We start from the raw sequence: 27975 nt of genomic DNA, 5'->3' as shown, positions 1-27975 counted from the left end.
GCCATCTTGTGTAATAACTTGGTACTAACCCTGAACCTATCCCTAAACTTAACCTTAACCCATGTAGTTTCCCAGTACTTTCTTAAGTAAGTACACTGAAAGTATACGCATGTGCACGTACTGTAAAATAAAGTGCAACAAAGAAGTTCTAACTTTTAAAAATGAATGAGGAGGAGGACAGTGAATGACGTCCCGGGACACTAAAGACCTGAGGTATGCGTTTAAGGGTTATTATGAGTCCAAAAACAAGGTGCGTAGGCCAAAAATCCATTGTAGAAATAAGGGGGAAACAACACTATATATGGGTTAACAAGGGTTATTTATATTGCATCTAGAGGTTTTTATTATTTTATTCTCAATTCTGCTGTACCCAGGGTTGTAATGTTTGGGGTTTTTTCCTCATTTTTATTCCGAGGGAATATGTGAACTGATAAAACATGCCTTGAAGGCGAATGTAAGATTCTTTGGATAACAGCATTTGCAAAGTGCATAAATGCATATATGCAACAACTTTTTATTTTCATCTCCTATATTGGGATTCCAGCCTTGATTATCAGACCCACCCATTATTCACTCCCTGACTTCAGGATCTCATCCTAACTTCTAAATTCAGAGACCAATGATTGGTTAATAGGGATATTCCAGGACCATCAAGAGTGTTGCTTAAGGAAAATGTCCTACTTGGATAAACCATGTTATGAACCCTCAAACAGTTCTCTTTTACTCACAGGATGGAAGTTTGGTCTGTGAGCAGCTCTTTCAAGTGTGTGCCAGGCTAGATGTGTCTCAACAGGAGCAAAAACTCTAACACAGCAAAATAGCTTGTGGATCTTTAAGCTACGAGCCAAGTTTGAGGTTTCCACTCCTTTGATGTTAATGATTTTTTTCCTCGAATTGGTTCTGAAATTGCTGCTGTGCTTTGATATGAACTCTCACAGCAGCAACAACCAAAGACTTTTCAGCGCTACAGCTTTCGTGCATGCAACGCTGTAATGTAGAATATGTTCATGTCATGTAGAATATTACATGCATATCACTCAGGGAGATACAATCACATGATTCCTACTGTCACTGTGTGTGGCTTCTCTGTGGTACCAGCTTCCAGTAAGATCTGTTGTAGGCTATGCGCACACTTATTGTCTTGTATTGGTACGTATGAGGACAGAATGGATCTATCTTTACCTTATTGATGCATGTCAGGTAGATTTCTGAAATGGGAAATTATTTTGATAAAGCACAATGCATGTCAAAACCTGCGCTGAGGACTTTCACAGTAAGCAGGGTGTTGTTTTGGATTGCAGATGAAAAACCCAGTTGGAAAATCCAGGTTTATTCCCAGCTTCAGATGTGTTTTGTCATGTAAATTGTAAGAAAAAAAAAAAAATGGAGAGAGTTTTTTTTGATTGAAAGTGTGGGCAGGAATAAAAAAAAGATCCATGATAAAACATGTTTTATGGTCAATGGATAAGCGTATTTAAAATAAATAAATAAATAAAAACACTACATTTGCTGCATTACATTGAATCTCATATTGAAATATTCTGGTATAGTAAAAGAGGCTTAGAATATTTTAGGTTCAAATCCTGTTACGGCAGTTCACATGTCAAACTCCATGAAATTTGACAACTGGGGTAATGTTTAGCGCACACTGTCTGAGCCCTCAGCCGTAGCAGGAAGTTAAGCTGAAGTGATGCATTTATGTGTGGAGAAGGGTTGGATTTTTACGAGTGGCAGACGTGGGACATGCTGAAAGACACGATGTTTAGGGATTACAGAATGTCAAATCTGACTAAAAGAGATTGTTGATGATGCAACCAGATCTAGAAAACACAAAAATTCTAGTTAACCCTAATGAGAAAAGTGCTAAATGTTTAAATTTAGGACTAAGGGGTCAAAGTTTTGCCGGTTAGCATGGTTACCATTAGCATTTTGCTCTATTGATGGCCTTTCAAAAGTATATACGTGTATTTTGGGTTTGATTAAGATTAATGGTAACACTAACTGCTAACACCTAATTATAGACCTCCTTTATGAAACTGTGCTTTTTGGTTGTTTTTACACAACTTCTGTAAAAAGGAAGACAAATGTTATTATTAGATTCATCTTGATTCAGTTTTGACAGTTTATTTTGGTTTGCCTTGCTTGACACAAGAACAACCCGCCAAAGTCGCTGGTTAAACCCAAGCTATCCAGTCGTGTCTGTATGATTTCCAAGTCCTCCAAGCAGAAATTATTTATGCTGGAGCCCCTGAGGAGGGTCAAAGAAACTTCCATTAACGCATGCATTTCTGAAGCGATGCAGGCTGCTCGTAGCCAGCGAGCAGTGAATCAACATGTCAAAGCACATTGTATGCCTTATTCCTGACAGCTGTCTCGCACAGCTGCACGGCTTTCTGCACTGATCCAGGGTCTGTGCACAGAGGGAAGTCTGTTTCTCAGCTCAGATGAATGTGTTTGTGTGCGTGTGTGTGTGTGTGTGTGTGTGTGTGTGTGTGTGTGTGTGTGTGTGTGTGTGTGTGTGCGTGCGTGCGTGCGTGTGTGTGTGTGTGTGTGTGTGGTGAATTCCAAGTGTTGACATCTGAAGGCTAATAGTCTAATTGGATTTGAAGAACCTTCTTTGCAAAAAATTACCATGGTAACTATAGTTACTAAATATGCAATAAATTTGGACATTATGCTTTGGTTTATAACAGATAGAAAAACCTTTTAAAAAAAAAAACAGACCCTGATAAAATGTCTACTATTTAATAAAATATCCGCAATATATATGTTGTTTTCCATTTTTAGATGCTTTTCCTTCTAGTGTAGTTACAAAATCTACCAGCAAGGGGCTAATGCTAACCAGCCCCACCTTGACCCCTTGGTTACCACAGATTTAAAGTTGTTTAAATAACTGTAGCTGTATCTGGTCCTACTCGACTGCTCTGTGCCGGATTTTAACCAGAATCAACCGGCATGGGAAGCTAAAGGATGCAGACTGTAGCGTCAGTTGCTAGTATGCCACCTGTCAGTAGAGGAGTGAGGTTTACCAGAGCAGCTCTATTACTGTCAGCCCTTGAACACTCACTCCCATCCGGGTCATGGCACCAATGAAACTGGTCCTATTCTCACAGAAATTAGTGGGATTAAAACCAGCATTAAACCAGAACGTGAGGCTAAAGGACACAGCCTGTAGCTTTGGTTGCAAGCATGCCTCTTGATGACACGGGAGGGAGGTTTACCTTAACAGCTCTTACTATCTGGCCTCCGTTACACTCACTCCCCTAAAGCTCACTCCTATCTGGATCACGGCACCAATGAAACTAGTCCTACTCGTAACGTAACGGATTTGAACCAGCATCAACTGGCATGGGAGACTAAAGGTTGCAGCCTCTAGTGTCAGTCACTAGCACGCCTGCTTTCTCCTAAGGTTTTTTTTTTTTTTTCTCCATTCTGTTACCTAATGGAGTTTTGGTTCCTTGCCACTGTCACCTTGGCTTTTGGCTTGCTTAGTTGGGGACATTTAATGACGTTATTTTCTTCTAGAAACTAACTTTGTTGCATTATTTTCTTGTTATCAATGCAAAGCTGCTTTGAAACAATCTGTTTTGTAAAAAACTATATAAATAAAGGTGACTTGACTTGATTCTTGAGTCCAGGGGAGTGAGGTTTACCTGCACAGCTCTTACTATCTGGCCTCTGCTACATCTATCCCCCTAAACCTCCCTCCCATCTGGGTCATGGCACCAACGAAACTGGTCCTACTCTCACTGTAATGAGTGGGATTAAAACCAGCATCAAACCATCATGGGAGGCTAAATGACTAAACCTGTAGCTTTAGTTGCAAGCACGCTTGTTAGTGACATGGCAGTGAGGTTTACCTGCACAGCTCTTACTATCAGGCCTCTGTTACCCCCTAAAGCTCACTCCTACCAAGGTCACGGCACCAATGCAACTAGTCCTTCTGAGTGGGATTCATAGCAGCATCAATCAGCGTGGGAGGCATACGCGGTAACAAGGACACAAAAAAATTCCACAGCTTCTAGCGTCAGTTTCTAGGGTAGTGGAGTGAGGTTACTTGCACAGCTCTTCCTAGCTCGCCTCCGTTACATAGTCACTATGGTATTTTGATTTACAGCAAATTGTAGTATACTCTATCACTGTTGCTGATTTGATTGCATTACTTCATGAGTGGTTCATTGCCTCGTGAAATATATTAGGTACACAGTCCTGTACTGTACCTTTGTCTTCTTGGTTTATGTATTTTGTTTCTTAAATGAATCATTAGTGTTTTTTAACAAATCCCTGTGAAAATTAATAGGAATATAGTTACAGAACGAATGCCGTTGTAAACGTGGGCAGTCACTGTTGCACACCACAGCTTAGTGACTCAGCTTAACAATGGCAAAGGGGAAATCTGATGCTAGCTCTGAATTCGTTGAGCACTAGCCCTTTTTCTTTCAGTTACACCTCATCTTCCTCCAGAAAAACCATAGTACAATTTATCTCCCTGATAGTATGTTGTTGTGCACCAGGGAGCCATCCAACAGGAGCTGTGCTATCAAACACTGTGGCTTTTCAGGGCACATCAGGAATCGATTTGTTAGTTCTGACTTTTATGGTGCAAAGCAAACTTGTTCAAAAACTTCTGGGGAATCACCTGGGATTGATGAAGGCTCATCTTCTCACTTGGAGTCAAAAACACGAAGGGAGGGGGTGGTGGATTATTTTCTGAATTCCTCCTGGCTGTTGTGGGATGGTATTACTTGCTAGTTATACTGGGGAACTATCAAGAGAAGAGTGTCTTCTGTGTGTTTGTAAAACTACCGTCCTCAGACGAGATCTCATTAACTTGGATATGGCTTGTTTGGATGTTTGAAACATGTTAGTCACATTTTATTTTGGTCAGATTCCCCCACCCCTCCCCCCTGAGTCATGCTTCACACGCCGCATGCAATGCTGGGAACCTCATCTCCAGTAAAGTTGAGTGGTTCCTGCTTCACAATCTCAGCATTGTGTTTTAGTTTCAGTTTGGGCTGCTCAGCGAACGTGACCCTCGGCCCACCCCCTCATCTCTCATTCCCCTCTTTGTGATTCCATCTGTAAGATGGCAGGCAGTCAAAACACGGTCAGATAACAGCCCTCTCCCTTTTTCTTTCTCTCTCTCATGAGCATACGCTCACTGACTTTGTATGACTGTCCTCTCAGTTCCTCTTTTCCTCTAACCTCCTGTCTGCCTCATTCTGTCCTTGTATACCTATCTCTCTCCATGTCCACTTGTCTCTCTCCTATCCTTTTGACCCATCTTTCGTCTTCCCTCTCTACCTGTCTTAATTCCTCCCACCCTATACCTGTCTCGCTCCCTCGCTCGCTTCCTCCATGTCCCCACACCTTCATATCTCTCCCTCCCTTTTGACTTCTCTCCCTTTCTACCTGTTGTGCTCACATACTTTCCCACTCTACATGTCTTTCTCTTTTTCTCTGATTCTCTACCTGCCTCTCTTTCCCTAATTCTTCCTGTCTGTTTCTTTTATCCTCCTTCTCTACATTTTTCTCACTCTACCCATCTCTTTTTCTTCCTGCCTCTCCAGATGTTTTTCTCACCCTCTCACACTGAATATATTTTATGTCCGTCTCTCTACCTGTCTCTCTACTTGTCTGTCTTTCTTCCTGTCTCTCTCTTCCTTCCTCTATACATGTCTGTCTTCCATTGCCATTCCTGTCTTTCTTCCTCTCTCTCTACCTGTTCACGTCTCACTCCCTCTCGTTTTGTATCTCTCCTTCCCTACCCCTCTGCTTCTCTACCCGTCTCTCTCTACCTGTCTCTCAACTTTTTTTCCTCTCTATCTGTATCTCTTTCTCCACCTGTGGTTCTCTCTACCTGTATCTCACCCTCCTACTCTACCATGTCTCTCTATATTATTTTTACCTGTCTGTCTCTCTCCTTTTAGACTGTCTCTCTCTTCCTTCTTCTCTACCTGTGTGTCTCTCACTACCCCTCTTCCTGACTCTCTTCCTCACTACCTGTCCATCTCTCACTCCCAATTATTTTGTCTCTCTCCTTCCCTCTCTCCCTTCTCTACTTGTCTCTCTTTCTCTGTCTGTCTCTCTACCTGTCTCTCTTTCTGCTTTTTTTCTCTACCTGAGAAAAAAAAAAAGTTTAAAAACCATTCATCTTTACCTGGCTCTCTTCCTGCCTCTTTCTCTATTTCCAGTCAGTTCAATTCTACCTGTCTCTCTCTTCCTCCCTCTGTACCTTTTTCATTTCCTCGATATACTGTACATCGTCTCCCACTACCTCTCATCTTGTCTCTCTCCTTCCCTCTCTGCCTGTCTATCTCTCACTACCTCTCTCTCGTCCTCCCATTCTACCTGTCTCTTTTTTTCTTTCTTTCTTTCAGGACTTTTTCCACTGCTCTCTGCCCTCAGATCTGCTGAATTGTATGTGACAAAGGGAAATGTGTGTCAGAATTAATCAGTGAACTTGAGCAATAAAAACCTCAGCAATCTCACCCCTGCAGACAATGAGCTGAGTAACTAGTGAAGCACAGAAACAGCAATGCGGACTTAAAGGACTTTTTAATCTCATCCCCAGTCATCAATATGCGCTTTAAACATGTTTCCAGAACATTATAAAGAGGATTTTGAAAAAGTTTCAAGCATATTTGTTATATCATTAAAGCATCCACCCTGATCCATCCGTGATCTGCCCATCATAAATGATGTGTGAGAAAGCAGATGGTCCATTGTGTATTAAGATTGATCTGTCCGTCCACTTTCATTACAGCAGACGCCAGTCAAACTTGCAGTTCTAATCATCTTGTGCTACCAAAAAAATTATCAATTGAAATTCCCTTCCATCTTGCTTTTTCTTTCTGTGCCATTAAAAACAGGACGTGTTCTGGCTAAGGGTTTTTGCCAACGTATCTTGTGTTTTCATCTCTGTTTGAGCAACACAGCCCATTTCACCTCGTCCACATTCTAAACAGAATGTCTATCTTTTTATATTTCCAGATACTCTATTTTATGAAAAGTAATGCCGTATATCTTTGTACCGCAGCTACTTACACTTGACTATTGTTCTAGTGTAAAGCCACAGAGTGTTTCTGGTGGCTTGAAGGAATGCTCTGGGTTTATCTAAATCGACATTATCTGCGGCATGCTGCTGATTACCACAGACAACTATTTTGAACCGTCTCTCAGTGTGTACAAACAAAAAACATGTTGACAGAAATACACTTACATTGGAGGTCTATGGGGAATTGTTGTGCGTTTACCCGCATACTTCCACTGCAAGTACTGTAACCAAGAATGCATTCTTTGTTTGTTGGCATCTGCGTAGCGCAGATGTTGATAAAGACGATAGCAACAGTTCACCCAAAAATCTGTCATACTTACTCTTCATGTTGTTCCAGATCTAAATGTATTTTTCTTTCTTTTCTTTCAAATGGAGATTAGAAAATAACCATAAATGCATCATAAGTAGTCACTACTGTACTGCTTTTTTGACTCTGCACCCTTAAAAATAAAAGTTCCAAAACTGTGTGTTTGCAATGATGCCATAGAAGAACCATTTTCAGTGAACAGTTCTTAAAAGAAGCCTTTTTTTATCTTAGTTTGAAGAAAAGTTTTCCACTATTAAGAACATTTTGTGGAATGGACAGGTTCTGTGAATGTTCGTGGAACCATCGATGCCAATCAAAAACCTGATTTTTTAAGAGTCTGCATCATTAGCAGCTTCAAGAAACTGAATGAGAAAAGAATGGAGCGTATAATAATGGCCCACACGAGCTGACAAATCGGTGATCTCACGGCTTTGAGTTTGAGATTATCTCCAGACAAGTTCATTAATCCTCTCATGTTAATGAAAAGAACAAATACAGCTTCCCTGACAGCATGTCAAGCCCCAGTAATCTGGGGTGTGCAGAAAATGTGCAATAACCTGCAAGTTCAGCCTTAGGATCGAGACTCTAAAGGAAAAGGATGGAGACAAATAACAGTAATATCTCACAGAACAGCTTTAAGATCAACTCAAGTTGAGGCACTTCACATTGTACCATACATGCTTTATTAAAATTTCAAACAGTAATTGTCCCCTAATTGTGTAATTTAATGTCTCGGATTATGCCGACCCTGTTTTTGCAATTAATTGTGCATAGGTGCTAAAAAATTTCACTTGTGTTTCCACTCATGCTAATGATACATTCGTTTAGATGTGTGGCTTCTTCAATTATGGTAAATGTTATGGATGAATGCATTTAAATTAACCAAGGAAAATTTAAGAGCACATTAGGGGGAGAAAAAATGATTCATTCCTGCACTTTGTGATCATTAAATCAGTGCCATGGTGGTAGATTTCACTTCTAATCACCTTTTACAAAAAGAAAAAGCACTTGAATATCTCGAACCGCTGTTGTACCTCCAATTAAAATGACAAAGTACGGCTTTAATAAATGAAGGGATACAGGGACTAAGAGTGATGTCTTAACAAAGAAGAGGTAAGAAGATGTAAAGAGAGGCCAAGACTTCTCAAAGTTACACTAGTACTGGAATATGCTCCAGCTACATCTTAATTATGCCTTTTTCTCAAGCATGAAGGAGTGTAGCAATCATTATCTCTTCTTTTTGCTCATTCTAGCCAGGATGTAGTCAGATCTCAGATCATCAGGTCATGTATCACTTGGTCTAAGCTGAAGAATTGTAATCCTACAGCTTGGCTTTTTAACCCTGCTTCTGCAGAGCAGCAATTAGTGCTGGTTGAAAATGTTTCAGTCTTTTGCTGATATTCAATATATATCACAATATTTAATAGTTAGTTTTAATTAGACCAACCATTCAACCAAACACCCATTGCTGTCAATAAGATTCATATTAATTCAGAACAAAAACAGAACAATAATATTGAGTTCAAAATAATCATCTAGCGCATGCTTTCCACAATTTTTTTATAAATTAAAACAACAATAGGTTACATTTTATTTGAATGTGTCCTTGTTAGTGCAATTATACATTTAAGTACTGAGTAATATTAGCTGCAGTTTTTCTGCACATTTAGCCATTGTTATTGTCATGAACTGTTCTGCTTGAAGGTATAGCTGAACTGCCATGGACAGAGATGCTTTTTTCTTTCTAACTCAGCTCAGGAACAAAATGATGTCTTATAATGGTGCTAAAGGCCCTCAGCCATCTTGCCTAAATGGCTTTATTTGAGAAGTGTTTCAGTCCTTGCACACAATTGCCGACAGGTTCTCCAAGCACACTATGCTTTTTCTTTCAACTAAAGGAGAAAGTTGTGCTGTAATCAAGCAAACACCATTGAGAGGCCTAAGTGTTACTTGAGTTTGGAGAGTGAAGACTGAAAAGACCGTCCAGAGATTTTAATGTAGAGGTATAGCATTGATACCTGCAAGTGCCTGAAAGAACCTCCAGATTCAGTTATAGCAGTAAATGGGTCTCATATCCCAAAGAGAAAAACAAGCCTAGTCTTTTTTTCTTTTTTTTTATCCCTTTATCCTGGAAAGCCACCACTATCCACCCTCATTCCAGCATGACCACAAACCACTAAATGTTGTTTATGTATTTGTTCTATTTATGTATTAGATACAGTTTTAGAAACCATACAAGATGATGGGTTCACTAACATTGTATCAGATGAATTTTTATTTTATTTTTTTTAAAGCAGGCCTCTTCAACAGGTTCAAATCGAAGTTTTCATATATAGTATGCATATACAGAAGCTATATAGGGTTCACTATACACTGTAAAAAATCCAACTTGCAAATTGTTTACTCACCTTAAGATTATAAGTTGAGTGGGCAAATGTTTGAGCGCAATGTTGAGTTAACTTATAAAAACTATTTAACTGCATGTTTACTACTATTTGTCCAATGAACACAAAAAAATAAGTTGAGAAAACTTAATGTTTTGATTTCTGCGCTGGAACGTTTAACTTCCCACCATCGCGCATGCGCAGTCTGTCTCTATGTACGTTACACGGGGTTTCCTCCTTGCTCCTTCAACCACGCTATGGAAGGGACTGGATTCATCTCTGAGGTAAGTTTTATTTTGCTTTATGAATGAAAATAAGCTACATTGATTGCAGGCATATGTTGGTAAAATATAGTATTATGTTAAAAGATATTTTCTGTGGAGACGATAAGTGTCTATTGTTAGAGATTATCCGCGTAGCACATGGCTAACTTACTTAGGCCTAACTATTGACACCTAGACTAACGTTAAAGTGAGGAAACATGCTTGAATGAGAAAAGACAAGAACGTGCACGAAGTTTAAAATGTTAAGCGCAGTAAGTCGTTAAAAAAGACTAAAATCTGGTGCTTGCGCTGATTGAGACAGAAGAGAGCTGTTTATCTCAGACAGAATGTGAGTGCGAATTCAGTTATCTTTCACGGCTTATTGCTAATTAATAGTGAAATACACACAATTATTAAAAAAAAAACACTGTGTGTGTAGTATTCATGTAAATACAGTCGGCTATGTCTTAAGTGAACAAACAATGTTGTAAAATCCAGATGTTTCAGTATTAAATCTGTGCAATAACGTTAGCTCTTAAAGTGACAGTAGTCTATTCAATTTAAAATTCAATTTCAAGTTTATTTGTTATATAGGCCTATATACAAATGTCAGTGACAATTTGTACATGCTTAGGTTGAGGCTCAGGCATTCTACAGTAGTGCAATATAATACAATTTAGAGGAAAAAAATATATAAGCCTATATATATATGCAAAACAAATGTTATGTTAAAAATACGCATGTTTGCTTTGTATATTAAATAATGTTTAAAGTGAAAATATGTTATCTGCCGCTGTCAGTGTCCTTCCTGTCAATCAACGAAAGACAAAATCACTCACTGCTCTTTAATAACTTTTGTATTTTTAAGGAAAAAATGAATACATTTTTTTTCACATTTGATTATTCCATTTCTGTAGTATTTTTACTATATGTAAATTAACCTACTGTAACTGTTTTTTTTTAGTTTAATATGAATCTTTGTTATGTTGTATTTGTCCCTTTTAGACTAAAGAACATCAGTACAGCAACAAGAACCTCTGATGTGCTAAAACAGTGGCCTTTGTTTTTGAAAGATCAGGTGAGTTTATCATTTTTAGTTAGTAGAACTGAATTAACGTGTAGGCCTACACTTAATTCTTACTGTTTTAACAATGTTTTTTTTTTTTTTTTTCAGGGTCTGTGCTGAGTATTACAGGTTTACACAAACTAATCAGAAGAGCACCTTTTTCTCTTAGTTAGATGAATACACATCTAATTGTACAAAACAAGTGGTTGAGCGTATACGATGAGATGAAGATCCTCCTAGACCAACTTAATCATCAGGTAATTATTTTGCATGTGGTCATATCTCTCTGGTTAAAGGCTGAATTTTGCCATCTCCTTTTCAAGGTAATTCCCATGCTTCTCTTTGGATATAACATGCATAGCTTGTTCCATATTTGTTTTCTGTCTTTCAGACACAGAAACTACAATGTGCTTGGTCAAAGAAAGGCTACAACTCTCAGAGCTCTACCTTTGTTTATGAGGGAAAAGTCAGGAAACATCCTGAAGACTTGCCTGGTAAGAAGATGCGTGTCACCAGCATATACACTCACACTTGATATAATTTCACCTGTTCACCAGATCCCCATGACGTTGTGCCACGTGTAACTATATTAAAGGAATAGTTCACCCAAAAATGAAAATTAGCCCATGATTTACTCACCCTGAAGTCATTAGGTGTATATGGCATTCTTCTTTCAGACAAATACATTTGGAGTTATATTAAAACGATTCCTGGCTCTTCCAAGCTTTATAAGGGCAGTGATATAGTGGCAGACTTGAGGGTGAGTAAATCATGGGCTAATTTTCATTTTTGGGTAAACTATCCCTTTAATACTGATATGGCATCTAACAGCACAGGTGCAGGAAATTGGGAGATGTATTCTGTTTATCAGTTTTAGTTCTATGGCTGAATTTGAACAAGCTTAAAAACATGACCACCTTTACTTTTCAAGTGAAGGTACATGAGCACATGTTTAGGGTCACTCTGTGGTGTAAAAAGTTATGTCAATTTATTTTCTACTGCAGGACACAGAGCCAGAAGACATTCACAAGGGGAGAAGATGAGGATCTTAACTATCATTGAAGATGATGTTGCAACTGTTCCACTCCAGCCCAATAATAAGGTGCCTCTCTGTAGTACTATAAGAGCAGATTGGGCTAGATAATGTGCAAGAACTTTGCCACAGCTGTTACTCTCATCTTTGGCTTGATTTATGCCCTCAATTTGAACTGTCCTAAACAATTAAAATACATAAAATACACTTTTGACTAAATTAAAAAATGTTTATTGGTCTTGACTTAAAGTGCTCAGCAAGAGTCCGGTCCTTCAACAAATTATTGTTCAAGTAGCTGCAATCCATATGGATATAAGATTGAGCATTTATTTTTTCCAGTTTGTACTCTTATTTAGTGCATAGTCTTTTAATGGCTTCATTTTTTCTCTAGAACATAAAGATATAAACCATGTTTTATATAAATGTAACACATATGATTTAATCCATGTCTTCTGAATACAATCGGATATCAAGATTTAAAAAGAATTGTTAGTTTATTGTTTCTCCCAAAACTGTATTACTTCAGAAAATACAAATTACAGCTGCATGTCTTTGTGTCCTTGAGACAGAAAAAAGTAAATAATTATGATTTTGGGGTAATATATTCCTTTGAATAAAAAAAGAAAATTCTTGTCATGATGACAGCTAATTGAAATGACATTTTTATTTGCCTTCAACATGCTTCTGAATAAATGTTTTGTTAACATTGACTCACTGTTTTCAGTTTTTGACTTGGGCAAAGTTATTGTAGTTTCCAGTCTTAACATATTATTACTTAGTACCAATTTCCTTTAGGATTTTTTTGTTCACTCAACTTCAGACATTAAGACAAATTTTTTTGAATTGGCTCAACTTAAAAAGGTTTGTTAAAAAATAGTTGCACCTCTCCAGAAAACTAACAATCTTAAGTTAACCCAATAAAAAAAAAATTGTAAGACTTACAACTTAATTTCAGTCAGTCTAACTGTTATTTACAAAAGTTGAGTAAACAAGAAAAAGCTGAAGGAAATTAGTACTAAGATTTTTTTTGTTGTACTGGCTTAAAATTTTTTACAGTGTACATCATATTAAACAATTAACAATTGAAAAGAACGTGGCTTGAGCACACACTTATTGGATTCTGGAAGACAAAATCTTACACAACACAAAACATCTGCATTTAAAAAAACAACAACTTCATAACCATTCACTTGACAGCTAAATAAAAGAATCTAAATAAACAGGAATTATATTATGAATCATGTGCCACCGGTAAATAACGTTTTAATGAGCATCAGGCTATTTTAGGAGGGGGGGGGGGGGGGGTTCAGTGTATTCTTAGGTTGTTGTTGTTGAACTCTATGGAAAGAGCCCAAAATTGAAAGCTGTGAAAAGCCACACTTCTATTGTGGTCGTTTCTGTGGCACATCCAGTGTGTTGTTTAAGTAGACACAGATAGAGAGTTGACAGAACATGCTCTCCATATCTCTTTCTCTCTCTCCCTCTTTCACTCCTTCTCTCTTTGTGTCGCCATTTTTCTTCTTCGTTCTCACTAGATTTGTTGATCAGATCTTAGCGGCTGCCAGATTCTCACAGCTTTCGACTTCGTCTAACGACTTTTAACTCCTGAAACTTAGCTCAAAACAGAAAGCCTTTCCCAAAGCCTTCAGCACTGTGCATGAAGAGAACAACTCTGCTGAGATTCATTAGTCAGATGTTAAGAGTCAAATGTTAAGAAGAGTTTGTTTGAGAGGATAACTTTAGACAAGAGTTGACAAAGCCAGAGCACATCTGGTAACTCAAAAGCCCAAAGTGATTCAGATTATTTCCAATTAACATTGGCATATTTATCTTTGCATATCAACAAGAAACTTAAGCAAAATTCAGCTTCAGATACTATAGTTGTGATTTGGAACATGGTATCTGGTGTCTAGCTGATCCAGGCTGGTCAATAGCTGGTCTAAAATGGTTATTAATTTCTCCAAGCTGGTCATTAACTGATCTAAAATGGTTATTAATTGGTCAATATCTGGTATAAAATGGTTATTTATTGATCCAAGCTGGTCATTAGATTGTCTAAAATGGTTCTTATTGGTCCAAGCTGGTCATTAGATGGAATAAAAGTTATTAATTGGTCCTAGTCATTAGCTGGTATAAAATGGTTATAAATTGGTCTTGGTCATTATCTGGTATAAAATGGTTATTAATTGTCCCTGGTCATTAGCTGGTATAACATGGTTATTAATTGGTCCAGACTGGTCATTAGCTGGTCTAAAATGGTTATTAGCTGGTCCAAGTTGTTTGTTTTTATTCCGCTTTCTGCCCTAAGATTATCATTAGCTAGTTCAATCTGGTCAATAGCAGTTATAAAATGGTTATTAATTGGTCAAAGCTGATCATTAGCTGTTCTAAAATGGTACTTATTGGTCCAAGCTAGTCATAAGCTGGTATTAAATGGTTATTAGTTGGACCAAGATGGTCATTAGCTGGTATGAAATGGCTATTAGTTAAGATTATCATTTGCTAGTTCAAGCTGGTCAATAGCTGATCTGAGATATGTTTATTTCTAGGTTATTTCTATAGCTGTTCTAAAATGGTGAGTAATTGGTCAAAGCTGGTCATTAGCTGGTCTAAAATGGTTATTAGCGGGACCAAGCTGGTCAAAAGCTGATCTAAAATGGTTATTAATTGGTCCAAGACAATTATTATTAGCTGCTCTAAGATTTTCATTAGCTGGTCCAAGCTTGTCATTAGACTGATCAGCAGCCAAACAGCAACGAGCTGGTCATTCAAGTGAAGTTGGTAGTGTAATGTCCAGCTTTTTGCAGCTGCATTTATTGCTTTAAAACCATCCTGTATTACAGAAGGATTAGACAACATGAAACCGCATATTTGATGCATTAAACTTCCTCAAAGTGGTGTATTTCTGAGGGAAACAGAATATTCAGCAGGGAATAATATTTAGACTGTACATTTTCCCTTACATATAATTTATTTCCAGCACAACCTTGGTTACATCAGCATAACGTTGTTTTAGAGGGAGAGAAGGTTATTACATTTTGATCAAATATTGTGAGAAACATTTTTTTCTTAAGAATAGCATGCACTGATGAATTTTGCACAATAAGACCATGTGACATTTATGAAGAAATTAAAATTATGGTAATTCTCTGTTCCTGTCCTTTTCTCTTCCTCTGTCCATTCTGTCCCTATGAACCTGGCAGGCAGAATTTCCATCTACAGTGTCTGTGTACTTTGCAATAAAGACAGTAGCCCAATATCTACGGCAGCGAGACAGTTTGAGACATGTCTTTTTTATGATTTTCGGTCAGCCCCTGAGAATTGCGTGCTCCTGGCAACAAAGACACCGTTAAATTGGAAGCGTGATGGAAGTGTTCCTCCGTTTTGACTGTAGTGTTTTCTCATTTTACCAAAAATGCTTGTGAGATTAGAATGTGAAGTCAGCCCTCAGGTGGAAGAACATGGTGCTTTTTATACTCATTTTCAGCGGCTGTCAAGCTCAGATGAGCCCCTTGCAGATCCGGCAATTTCACCAGACGCAGCAACTCGGTTTGCCATCAATCCCTGAACCGGTGCACACTTGCATGCTAAAAGGCCGCAACTCGATATACAAGACAGTACAGGGAGAGGAGCTTGATAAACACCAATTGATTTTGTGTGCTGGGAAAGACACAGGAAAAGTGCTTAAGATGGCTATCAGAGTTAAGAAGCTGGAAGTGGTTGGGCTAGTCATCATTAATGCTCCTGATCACTGCTCACCGTCTCTCTCGGCTTTTGTTGGGCAGGGACACACTTAAATTTTAATACCAAAGCTGGCTGTTATCCCGGGAAGTAAAGCTAAAACACCACCGCCTGCCCTCTCCTCCTCTAGCACCTCATCCATCCTTCTGTGCGCTCTCTGAAGCCATGAAGGATTGAGGCCTTTGACTGCGGCTCTCGGGAGGGGAATTCTTCTGGATCTCGGCTGCCCATTATTCCGGTAAATCTGGGCTCTGCGCACAAAAAGCTTAGGAATGAGGAAAAATGACCAGCCCGTGGCGCTCTTAAACCATGATTGTGCTTTCATTATCTGGTCCTGCTGTAATGGCTCGCTTGTGTGTATCTTCGATGGACCACCAATCCCTACATGGCTGACAATACACATCCATTAGCTTTCCAACAGCGTTTGTTATTTATTCGCATTGCCGCTCAGTGGAAATGCTTTGTTGTTGGAGTGTGTGGAGTGATAACAGGTGTACAGCAGAAAAATTATCTAAGAAATAAATAAGTCAGAGTTATGTAAACACCTGGGGTTTATTTTAAAGGGCCCCTGAAAACAAAATGTAAGTTTTTTAGCTTTTAGTATGAATATGTTAGCCATAAGGCTATAAATAAGCTGGTGTGTTCCAAAACATTGACAAAATTTGCATTTAGGTGATATAAGCATTCAAAACTTACAGTGTCTCACTTCCGCCTAAATAGATCACGGATTTTTATGACTAGCTTTAATAATAAAACAAACAAATCCAAAACAAAAGTAAAAGACTGAAGCCCCTCATGGACAACTGTTGTCACATAAGATAAAACATAAACATAAAAAAAAAAAAGTCCAGGCCTGGCCTCTTTTGTTCTTCACTATCGTCGCTTCTCCTTTTATGCTTTCGCTCCTCCGTGAGAGATACGAGACCGGTGCGTCGCACAGGTGTCGCTCATTAGTAATCACGCCATCGGCCTCGGTGGACTTCAGGTTCTCATCACATCTTCTGTCCAATCAAATGCTCTCTAGAATCTAAAGTGTCCTGCCCCCTATGCTATAAGACACGTTACGGAGCAATATGGGTTGGAGATGTGTGTTCGGTTGCTCAAACGCTCGAGTTTGTACGTTGGTTAAAAATGAAATGGCTAGAATTTATTCACACCTCTACTATTTAATCCAACGTATCATCAGCGCTCGGATTCACTTCCATGGTGCTGTCAAGTACGACTTGCCTTCTGTGAGGTAAACTAAACGCTATTGGCTATTTGAAAAGAGGGAGGGGCCATTCAGTATGTCCCGCCTTAGCTTCCTGTTTCAGTGGAAATTCAAAGCTATGCGTTCTAAGGCACTTCAGTGGGCCTTTATTGTAAGGATCTGGGAGGCTGCAGTGTTGCTCGTACTGAAAATGTAGTGCATTTCCCCTCAGTGCTTTGCATTTTTCATGTTTTGAATAAATTAATACAGTATATCCAGACAAAAAAAAAGAAAAGTGAGCGTTATGTCATTGACCCAATTCACTGATTATCTTGTTTTCCAGTGAGCTGTTACCCACTACAACAAATGAATCCATGAATGAATTGTTCTTTTAAATCTGCTTCTTTTAAATGAACCAGTTGAACTGGTTCACAAACTTTACAAACATCAACTCACTATCGCAGCGGTTCTCAATGTAACATCTCACAACACAGATGTACAATAGTACAATAGAAGTAAAATAGTAGGCTCCACAAACTAATAATGATCCTCAAATGTGTGTTGCAACTGTTTGTGGCCGCCACACTGTGTCTGACAGCAAAGCTAAAGGCTGGTAGTTATCGGCATTCACTAAACAAAGAATTTAATCAACTTTAATTTGATCCCTCACTGATTGGTTGCAATCAAGTGAAATGTGTTTGCACTCTTATTTTCATTCACTTGTTGAAACAGTCGGTAGCTCATTCAAGGCCACCTTGGCTTTCCTTGGCTCTGTGTGCTGCCAGCAAAAGGGAAAAAAATAAAATTGTCACCTCTGCCTTCCAAGAAATCCATTTCAAGATGAGGATTATGAATTATGGAAAGGTCTCTGCTGAAGATATGGTGCACAATATTTCCTCAGAGATCGAAGAGGGCCTGTGGTAGAGAATAGGAACCTGTGAGCTATAAAGAAGCTTTCATAGGGTTTGATATTCTCCAGCAAACCTTGTGAACAGAGTGAAGCAACACGCTTGAGTTTGACGTTGTTGAAAAAGTTGAAGCAACCATTCATCAACTCTCACAGGATGGAACTAGTTCAATCATTTCTCTTACAAAGTTTTTAAAATGTCCTGTGGATTTTTTTTTTTTTCCCCGTCTTACAGGATTCCCTACTCACTCCTTTTCATTGTGAAAGCAGGGGGAAGAAATTGGTTGCACACTGCATTTAATGGAAAAGAGGCACTTTTAACTTCGGTATTCAGCAACTTGACTTGCACTGATGAGCTACACTGGTACACAGTTAAACTGCACATTTTTAACCCTTTCATTTATATGCATGACTTAACCAGGTCAGTGACACACATCACCAATTAGTAATTAGGCTGGTCATTACACCAAATTGTTGTAAATTGAACAAAACCTCTTAATATCACAGCGTAACTCATTAATAACTTGAATTATTTAACAAATTAATCACTCTAAGTATCTCTAAGTATATCCAACCTTACCCAGATTCACAGTACATTCAAATCTCAACTGCTTGATTATTAAATCAGCGAAAAATGTAAACTATCGCACAGCTCTATATATAAAGTTTATCCGAATACATACTGCATACTCACATAATGCTATATATACCATATCTCAACTTTTTTCGTCGCAAAAATAACTATATTATCACACGGCTCTTTATTTATAGTTGTATGAGCATGTCCAACTTTATCCACATAGATACAGTATATTTGCGAAGGGCAAATCTCGTCGCAAAATGTAAACCATATTATTGTCCAGCTCTAATCTGCTAAATGCATGAAAATACTAAGATAGTATAAACATTAACATCATGATTTTCTGCAAAGCTGCTTTGAAACAATGTGCATTGTGAAAAGCGTTATACAAATAAATTGAACTGGTTTGCAGAGGTTAGCCAATCACAACAGAGGTAATTTGCATATAGAAGATACAGTAACTAAACAGCCTGTTCAATTGTGTCAAAAGTTTAGAAAAATATAATGAAAACATACATTTGGTGCAAGACAAGCTGACTAGAATTTTCGAAGAATATTTAAGCAAAAAAAAAAGAAGAGAATGGTCTGTGTGGAATAGACAATGGCCAGTCTGTTCTTTGAGTTATTTCTGAAACTGTCTGTGAATTGAAAATTAGCACGTTAAGCCTCAGGGGTCTCCAGTACTGAGCAGGAGTCTGGTTCTGTCGCCTCATTCATTTTGTTTTTCCCCTCTCAAATTCTCATTCTAAGTATATTCATTCTCTCTTAATTAAAGAGACCTTGAGAAGCATGTCACCCATATGTGCTCTCACAGTGGCACGCTAGCAGAACAAGAGCTTACTGACATATGTCCAGGCTTCACACTCCTCTCAGGGGGTCGGAGAGGATGCTGGGACGTCTGGGACCACTCCAATTTACAGCAGGGCAGCCACTAGTTGGATTGGTTTGTTTACACTGATCCTTATTGTCTGCTGGTCTGGTTCCTAAAGTAGTGGCAGACTTAGGGTTGTGTTCGCACTTGTTGTTTGGTTGTCTTGGTTCTTTTTGTCCATAGCAAAGAAATAATTAATTTAGTCCTGGTTCACTTAGTGTTCACACTGTCATTTTTAACTCTGAACCTTAAGATAAAAAAAAAAAAAAAACAGCTTATGATGTTGTTGTGTCTGAACTTACTGGACATCCAAAACAATGCTGTGTGCAAGGATAAACACGCTTATTGTATGTGTGTACATGTGATGGTATTTGTATTAGCTGAGAACTTGTGAAGAGCTAATAAAATGTGTAAAGGATTCAAAACAGTAGCAGGAATTCCTCCGTTGCGAACAAAAAAGATCCGTTTCACTTTATTTTGATGGTCCCTTTAACACATTCTGTTAACGACGATTCTATTTTAGAAACGGTTTCTATTTTTCTGTGACGTCGCGCTGGAACAACAAACACAAAGTGTGGCAATGATAATCTCAGGGACTGTTTATGTGCTTTATTTAATGTTAAAAGCATGCAGTGTGACTTTAAATATCATTTAGTGCTCCAGCTTTATAGCTGTAAAAGCAACCATGGATAATTCACCTCAGATCTTGAAATTAAACGTATGGAAACAAGAACGTTCAAACTGTGAACTAACAAGTGTATTATTTGACAAAGATTGTTTTAGTAACTCAGAAGCCTATGTATTTTTAATAATGTTTAAATGGTGTAATATTTGTTAATGTGATTATGTAGCCTACTAATCAATTTTCTTGCGAGTGTCGTCAAGATTACTCTCTGGTTCTGTGCACTTGCCGCGAGACTCCGCCCACACGCTGTTCTGATTGGCTGTGGGTTTTGATTGATTTTGACGCATCTCGTAGTCGCGTCGCATCTAGTGAGGACAGACAAATTATTTGTCGCTGGAATCTTATCACATCGCGTCCGGTCTTTTGGAGGAGCATCACAATAAATAGTTAGCAGATATTAAGCAGACAGTCTACTAATTTTCTAATGAGAGTTAGTTGACATGTAGTTGAAAAGTTACTTATAGTCAACATAATGTTCAAAAGGGACCATCAAAATAAAGTGATACCAGAAAATCTGTTGCGAGAAGAAGCGGTTCTGATGCCTGTACCGAACTGTGATGAGCAACGTCGCGAATATGATGAGAAACCAGGTATGCTTGAGCATTCTGTCCTTTTTAGGCTCACATCTTGTGACATCTCTTCCTGGTTTTGGTTTGTTTTGATCCCAGACAGTTAGCCCAGATCCGGGCCACATCTGGTACGGGGCCGGATCTGGGCCGACACTGTTGCTGTCTGGGATGTCTTTGGTCCTTATTGCGAACCTCACCAGAGTTCGAAGTGGACACCCTGAAAAGGTGGATCTTGGTCCAATTGTTTGCCGCTTATTCAAATGAACCGCACTAACTGAGCAATCGCACCAGAGTTTGTTTTAATCGAACCTAACATGCAAAGTGTGAACACAACCTTAGAGAGAACACGAAACACTTAATTCAATGTCGAAAGATTGTTTAGAGGTGACAGAAGGAAACACCTCAAGGCATGCTAGGTGGGAACTGCGACATGCAGAAAACACTGACAGAAGCTTGAATCTCCGCCCATCAGGAAGCTGCAGCCTGGGGAAAATGTCAATTATATTCTGGGAGAAATAGGTTTAGTACGGCAAGAGAGAGAGAGAAATTAAATCAATGCACTTTAATCTTCCTAGGGTGCCCTAGGGCAATTCAAATAAAAAAAATCACAATGACCCTTAATTCTCTTAACCCTGGAATATAATTACTGCAGTAAATTGGACTGTTTCTAATTATTATCATGTGTGTGTCTTAATGCATTTTAAAGCCGCGAAGCAAAGTGTTTGCGACAAAACTGTCAGCAGAAACATCCGCTCCTTTCATTGCATGTCTGACATCAGCTGTTGCAGGATCTACTCTGTACTAACCGCTTCACTGTTTATTAATCAAACTTTAAAGGTTGGAGCCTTGCACATGCTTACGAAACTTAATTGGATCTCAGAGTTAAATTAGACTCTAAAAATCATTGCTGCATTAATTACACCACTTATGAAAATATGTCAAGTTTCATTGATTTCCTTACGCACCCACTCCAGTTATCCAAGCATATGGCAGGCATCATTCCAGACTTATTTCGTAGCTTTTCTTTTCCGACAAAAACGTGTGTACAACATATGCAACAAGGTTTAGATAGTTCCAAATATCTATCTAAATGTAAGTATTAGTTATGCATAATTCACTGAAAAATTACTTATTTTTTATGTAACAGAAAAAAACTGTTATACACTAGGAATGAAAGATTCATTTGTCTGAATTAGGATGGGAACCTCATAAGCTGATAAAACTGTATAATATGCTTTGCACTGGCTTATGTAAGCCCTGGGTAAGCCTCCTGAAGACACTAAATGTTTTGGCCTTAAATTTTTAGGCCTTTTGCTTCCTTGCTCTTGGTTTCTGAATCATTTGATCTGTCAGTATGAATGACCCTCCAGCCAATCTCATCTCTAATTCTCTGTCATTCTAACTCTTTGAGTTTCATACTTGATCTATAATTATACTTTCTCTAGGTTTCCTTCATGCTTGTCTTCTGCTATATCTCTCTTTCTCTCCTGACGTGAAAGATGGTGAGTTCAGGTGAAGCATGAGTTGCTAACCTGTCCCCTCCGGCACAGTCTACACGTGGGCTCTAACAATCGGTCCTGTCATTGGTGCAGTAACAATATCCGGGATTACGTCCGAATGATAGATCCCTCCTCTGAATCTGCCTGCATGAGAAAGGACAGGATTCAAGGAGGTTCTGCGCAGGCGGGCCGAGCTCAAGAGCTCAATCCTGTGTGTTTGAGAGCTCAGGGAGAATTCACGACCTGCTTAAAGGTTTCAGGTGTTGGTTACAGTGTTGAGGTGTTGGCCTCGGCCCCTCCTGCACCGATAGCACCATGGGTCACTGAGTTTGAGCAGGTGGCACTGACTTCTTAATACCTGTGGGAAACGCTGTGAGGACACTGCAGAAGAGCGAAAAAATAATTTGGTGGGATGAAGCTCTGACACTCTTAATGCTTGGTTTGGGACATCTGTGGCGGGATAAAACCATCTGGATGTGCTTTCGTGTGTTGCTGATTTAGCTGACTGACAGCTGTCACTACTCTGTGTTGAAATGCCATCATTATTTTAGGATGTGCACTCATAACCCTGCTCATAACGTCCTAGTTAGGTTTCTATAAAACACTGTTATGGATTGACAATGAGTGACAGGTTATTTCATGAATTACGTCATTTTGTGATGTCTACATGAATTATCTTTGGTCCAGATACAATCAATCTGCTTATTCGTGATCCTTTTTTAAATACACATTCATGGCCTGGTCATGATTATTCATCAGTGTATGTTATTCTAAAGAAAAACATTTTTTTCAATTTCATCAAAATGTAATAGCTTATCTTTTCAGATGAGCCACCATCTCTTCTTTTTCAACCTCTCAGACCACTTCCACAATCCAATCAATTCCAATGGATAAAATCGAGTCATGTCGTACATTTTTACTTGTTGAATATCCTGTTTCTGTCACAAAGCATAGGAGTCATTCAGATCCAAGTGCAGCTTGTCTTTGTTAAACAGAGTAGTCACCAGGCAAGGGTAATACACCAGCAAACACAGCAGAGAAGAACAGGCAAAATCGTGGTCAACAAACAGGCAGGATATCAGGACAGGCAGCAAACAAACAGGATTCAGGAACCAGGCAGAAGATCAGGAACCAGGCAGAAGATCAGGAACCAGGCAGAAGATCAGGAACCAGGCAGAAGATCAGGAACCAGGCAGAAGATCAGGAACCAGGCAGAAGATCAGGAACCAGGCAGAAGATCAGGAACAGACAAGGTCACAACAGGCAGGTAAACACATGGAAAACGCTTGGAAATGTTCGCAGCAGCAAAACAAGACTTTGCCCCGAGTGTTGTGTGAGTGTGGCTTAAATGAGTGTTTGAACATGAGGTGCAGGTGTGTGTGTAATCAGCGCAGTGCAGGTGTATGGTGTTATCAGTCCGGGGAGATGCATGATGGGAAATGGAGTCCGTAATCACCCAGGGAGTGTGTGGCTATTCGTGACAGAGCCCTCCATGGTCCTGTCAAGGGACACACTGCCCCTCCCCAAAATCTTCTTAAGAGCAGATATGGGATTCTGCTCAGGAACAGACACCAGCTCGGCAACAGGAACAGACAGCTCGGCGGCGACCATCTTGTCCGGAGCCACTGGCTCGCCGGCGGCCATCTTGTCCGGAGACACTGACTCGGCAGACTTGACGTGAACAGTCTCTGGATCGGCAGACGTGACGTGAACAGTCTCTGGATCGGCAGACGTGACGTGAACAGTCTCTGGATCGGTCTGTCACGAATAGCCACGCACTCCTTGAGTGATTATGGACTCCATTTCCCATCATGCATCTCCCTGGACTGATTACACCATACACCTGCACTGCGCTGATTACACACACACCTGCACCTCATGTTCAAACATTCATTTAAGCCACACTCACACAACACTCAGGGCGAAGTCTTGTTTTGCTGCTGCGAACATTTCCAAGCATTTTCCATGTGTTTACCTGCCTGTTCCTGATCTTCTTCCTGGTTCCTGATCTTCTGCCTGGTTCCTGATCTTCTGCCTGGTTCCTGATCTTCTGCCTGGTTCCTGATCTTCTGCCTGGTTCCTGGTCTTCTGCCTGGTTCCTGATCTTCTGCCTGGTTCCTGATCTTCTGCCTGGTTCCTGATCTTCTGCCTGGTTCCTGATCTTCTGCCTGGTTCCTGATCTTCTGCCTGGTTCCTGATCTTCTGCCTGGTTCCTGATCTTCTGCCTGGTTCCTGAATCCTGTTTGTTTGCTGCCTGCCCTGATATCCTGCCTGTTTGTTTGTTGATGTACTCAGCTACATAGGTTTAAGTAAGACTGAATTATGATGACTCATTTCAGATCAGTCAGAATCGCTTCTTTCTTTTGGGAGACAATTTATCTTCACTTTGATCTCTGAATCTTTGCAGACCTGTTTATATTCAAAATGACACACTACATTAAAGGTAATATCCAAAAAAGCCTAATAGGGTCACTTTAAAAGGGCAGTTTCATTCAGTAATTCCACCAAACGTGTCAACAATCTTAATCCAAATAAAGTACTTGCTACACTCTGTTCTTTTTTTATTATGAAGGGATATCTAAAGGTAAAAATGACCAGAAACTAAAATAAGCTAAACTAGTGCCATTTCATAAATGGTGCCCTTTTCACATATATTAGAGGATATTTGTCAAATTATTAAGGGATTGAATTCATGAAATGAGATGTAAAAAAATGTTTACAGGGTTTTTGAGTGCAGACCATTGCTAAGTATTATTTAAGTGAAGAAATAAATTGCATAAACTCCAAGACATCTAATGCCCAAATATTTTTCCTAAAAAGTGGTAAAAACCAATTTAAAAAATCATTGGTTTTGCTTTAAAAAATATTTTGAGGAGTAGGAGAACAGGGGAAATTTCACACTGAATGTTGAATAAGTTAAAAGCATCTCTGTTTGCTGATGTTGTGATATTCAGATCTTGCATGCATTACTGTCCAAAACTCAGTTGCAAAAACTATGGTTCATACATTTATTTTCTTAAATTACGTTTTGGCTGTCTCAGTCACCTTAGTGACACTGCAAAAAATATAATTTAGTTAAAAGTCAATATCATTTATGACTTCCATTCCATATTCCTTATTGTTTTCTTAGAAGGATTGTTTCCAGACCAGAGATTTTATTAATATTTTAGTTTACAGCCAGTTCAGAATATTTTATTCACGTGTTTCTTGTTTATCTGACTGACCTGGCCTCCCTTCTGTCTGTCTCTTCCACATCAAGAGATTTCCCCATCAAAACTAAAAGGACTTCTTAAGAGGATTAATTGCTTAATACATTTTTTTCTCTCTTAAAGAGATAGTTCACCCAAAAATGAAAATTCTGCCATAATTTACTCACTCCTCATATTGTTGCAAACCTGTATGATTTTCTTTCTTCTGAAGAATACAAAATAAGACATTTTGAAGAATGCTCAGTCTGCTCTTCCCCACACAAGACAGTGACCAAAAATGAGGCATGACACACAGCTCTCACGTTTAAACCAAGCAGCTTTCTGTTGGTCAATTCAGTGATGAATCTGCGTGGGGAAATCTTTCGCCTTGCCACAAAATCCACAATCAAATGGATTGCTATTGAAATGACTGGATTTCACAGATGAAAATTTGCGGAAACAAATGTAAATGTGACCTCACCTTAAGTAATTTTCATTAAGAGGTGAACTGTACCTTTAACTCTTTCCCCACCAGCGTTTTCTGAAAAAGTTTCCAGCCAACGCCAGCATTTTTTATTTATCATATTCACTCAACTTTTATGGCCCCCAGAATATTTTGTTGTATGAATATGTAAACATTCAAGATCAAAAGAAAGAACTGAGCCTCTGCTTTAAATAATTTATTTTTTAATCTAGCTTCATTTGTTCTTTTTTAGCAGCACTTGAATGTGGGTAATAATCAAAACATTTCAAACAAGATGTTGTGTTCTCTCAGAATATCGGTAACAGTGCCCCCTACCAAACAACAGTGAAAACACGGAAAGCCGGAAAAATTTGTCCACATGGTGTGGAAAGAGTTAAAGGTTTTAGATAGTTGTAATCTGGTTGTTAAAAAAATCATAATCAATGTGTTGGATGCAAGAGAAATGGGCAGGAATAAAGAACTCGGGGCGACTTTGACAAGGGCCAAATTGTTATGGAAAGGCGACTGGGTCAGAGTATCTCTGAATCAGCAAGGAAAGTGTGTTGCTCCCGGTCAGCAGTGGTGAGAATTTACCAACAGTGATCTGAGGAGGAACAAACCACAAACCTGCGACAGGGTGTTGCGAAGGCTATCCCGTCTGGTCCGAGCCAACAGAACTGTGGCACAAGTCACACAAAATTTTAATGATGGTTATGGAAGGAATGCATCACAACCATAGACTGTAAAAAAAAAAGATTGATGACACACCTTCACTCTTTTCATTGTAGTAATTTAAGGTGCCAGTGTCGCAATATGGCGCTGACATCTTAAATCTCGAGTCTGCACTGTAGTGATTGCAAAGTGGAGCCGCGATATCAAGGCCCCGTTCACACTCCCGCAGAATCGGTTAGCACAGTTTATGTAGGTGTGAAATAAACAGTTATGGAAATGTAGAAATTAAAGTTTAAGCTCCGATCTCCTTCCAGAGATCCCGACAAAAGTCAGTTGGCTGAAGCTGTCAATCATGACGTCACATCCCCATTTGTATAGCATCAAATAGCTAACTAAAACCAAACTTAAAGAACAAGCACTTGAACTAACGTCAACGTGATAAAAACTGCCTAAAATTATAGTAATTATTTTTGGAAAAATAATTATTTGAAGTGTAATTTGATTGTTTAGTTTGCCTCACGTCCATTATGTTACATGGAGAAGGCGGGGTTTATGACCTATACTGCATCCAGCCACCTGGGGGCAATTGAGACGCTTTGGCTTCACTTTTCAGGACTCGATGGTCACAAAACACATGGTGCATCACACTCTGCTGTGTATGGGGCTGCGTAGACCAATCAAAGTGCCTATAATGACCCCTGGACATCGTCGAAAGCACCTACAAATGGCACGCGAGCATCGGAACTGGACCTTGGAGCAGTGGAAAAAGGTCGTCTAGTCCAATGACTCCCGTTTTCTTTTAAATCACGTGGATGACCGTGTGTGTGTGTGCGCCGTTTACCTGGGGAAGTGATGGCATCAGGATGCACTGTGGGATGATGACAAGCCGGTGGAGGAAGTGTGTCGCTCTGGGCAATGTTCTTCTTGGAAACCCTGGGTCCAGCCATTCATGTGGATGTAAATTTGACACATGCCACCTACCTAAGCGTTACAAACCAGGTACACCCCTTCTTGACACTGGCGTTTCCTGGTGGAAGTGGCCTCTTTCAGCAGGATAATGTGTCCTGTCACACTTCACACATTGTTCAGGAAAGGTTTGAAGAACATGATGAGGAGTTCAAGGTGTTGTCCTGGTCTCCAAATTCCCAAGATCTCAATCCAAACGAGCATCTGTGGGATGTGCTGGACAAAGAAGTTAGATCCACAGCGGCTCCACCGAACAACCTATAGAACTAGAAAGATCTGCTTGGTGCCAGATACCACAGGACATCTTCAGGGATCTCGTAACTCGTCCCTGCCTCGGCGGGTTGGCGCTGTTTTGGCTTCAACCAGAGGACCAACAGCATACTAGGCAGGTGGTTATAATGTTTTGGCTCATCTATATATATATATATATATAGAGAGAGAGAGAGAGAGAGAGAGAGAGAGAGAGAGAGAGAGAGTAACCGCCTTTTAAACATGCTCCTTTCCAAGTACGGTGGAACATGACACATGTTTGTGT

General features: G+C 39.3%; 1 protein-coding gene and 1 long non-coding RNA gene across 3 annotated transcripts in view; both read left to right on the top strand.

The window, feature by feature from the left end:
- Window positions 1–27975, top strand: part of fam20ca (FAM20C golgi associated secretory pathway kinase a) — a 79374-nt gene that overhangs the window by 19870 nt on the left and 31529 nt on the right. The gene's annotated exons all lie outside the window — the stretch shown is intronic.
- LOC307161112 lies at window positions 10009–12656 on the top strand. The gene is made up of 4 exons (XR_013821680.1): window positions 10009–10032; window positions 11017–11334; window positions 11469–11571; window positions 12082–12656. It is a non-coding gene; the product is annotated as an uncharacterized lncRNA (long non-coding RNA).

This window comes from Squalius cephalus (genome assembly GCF_949319135.1).
Source record: "Squalius cephalus genome assembly, chromosome: 1".
NCBI classification, from domain to species: Eukaryota; Metazoa; Chordata; class Actinopteri; order Cypriniformes; family Leuciscidae; genus Squalius; species Squalius cephalus.
Note: the sequence above shows the minus strand (reverse complement) of the source record. Positions and strands in the feature narration are given on the sequence as shown.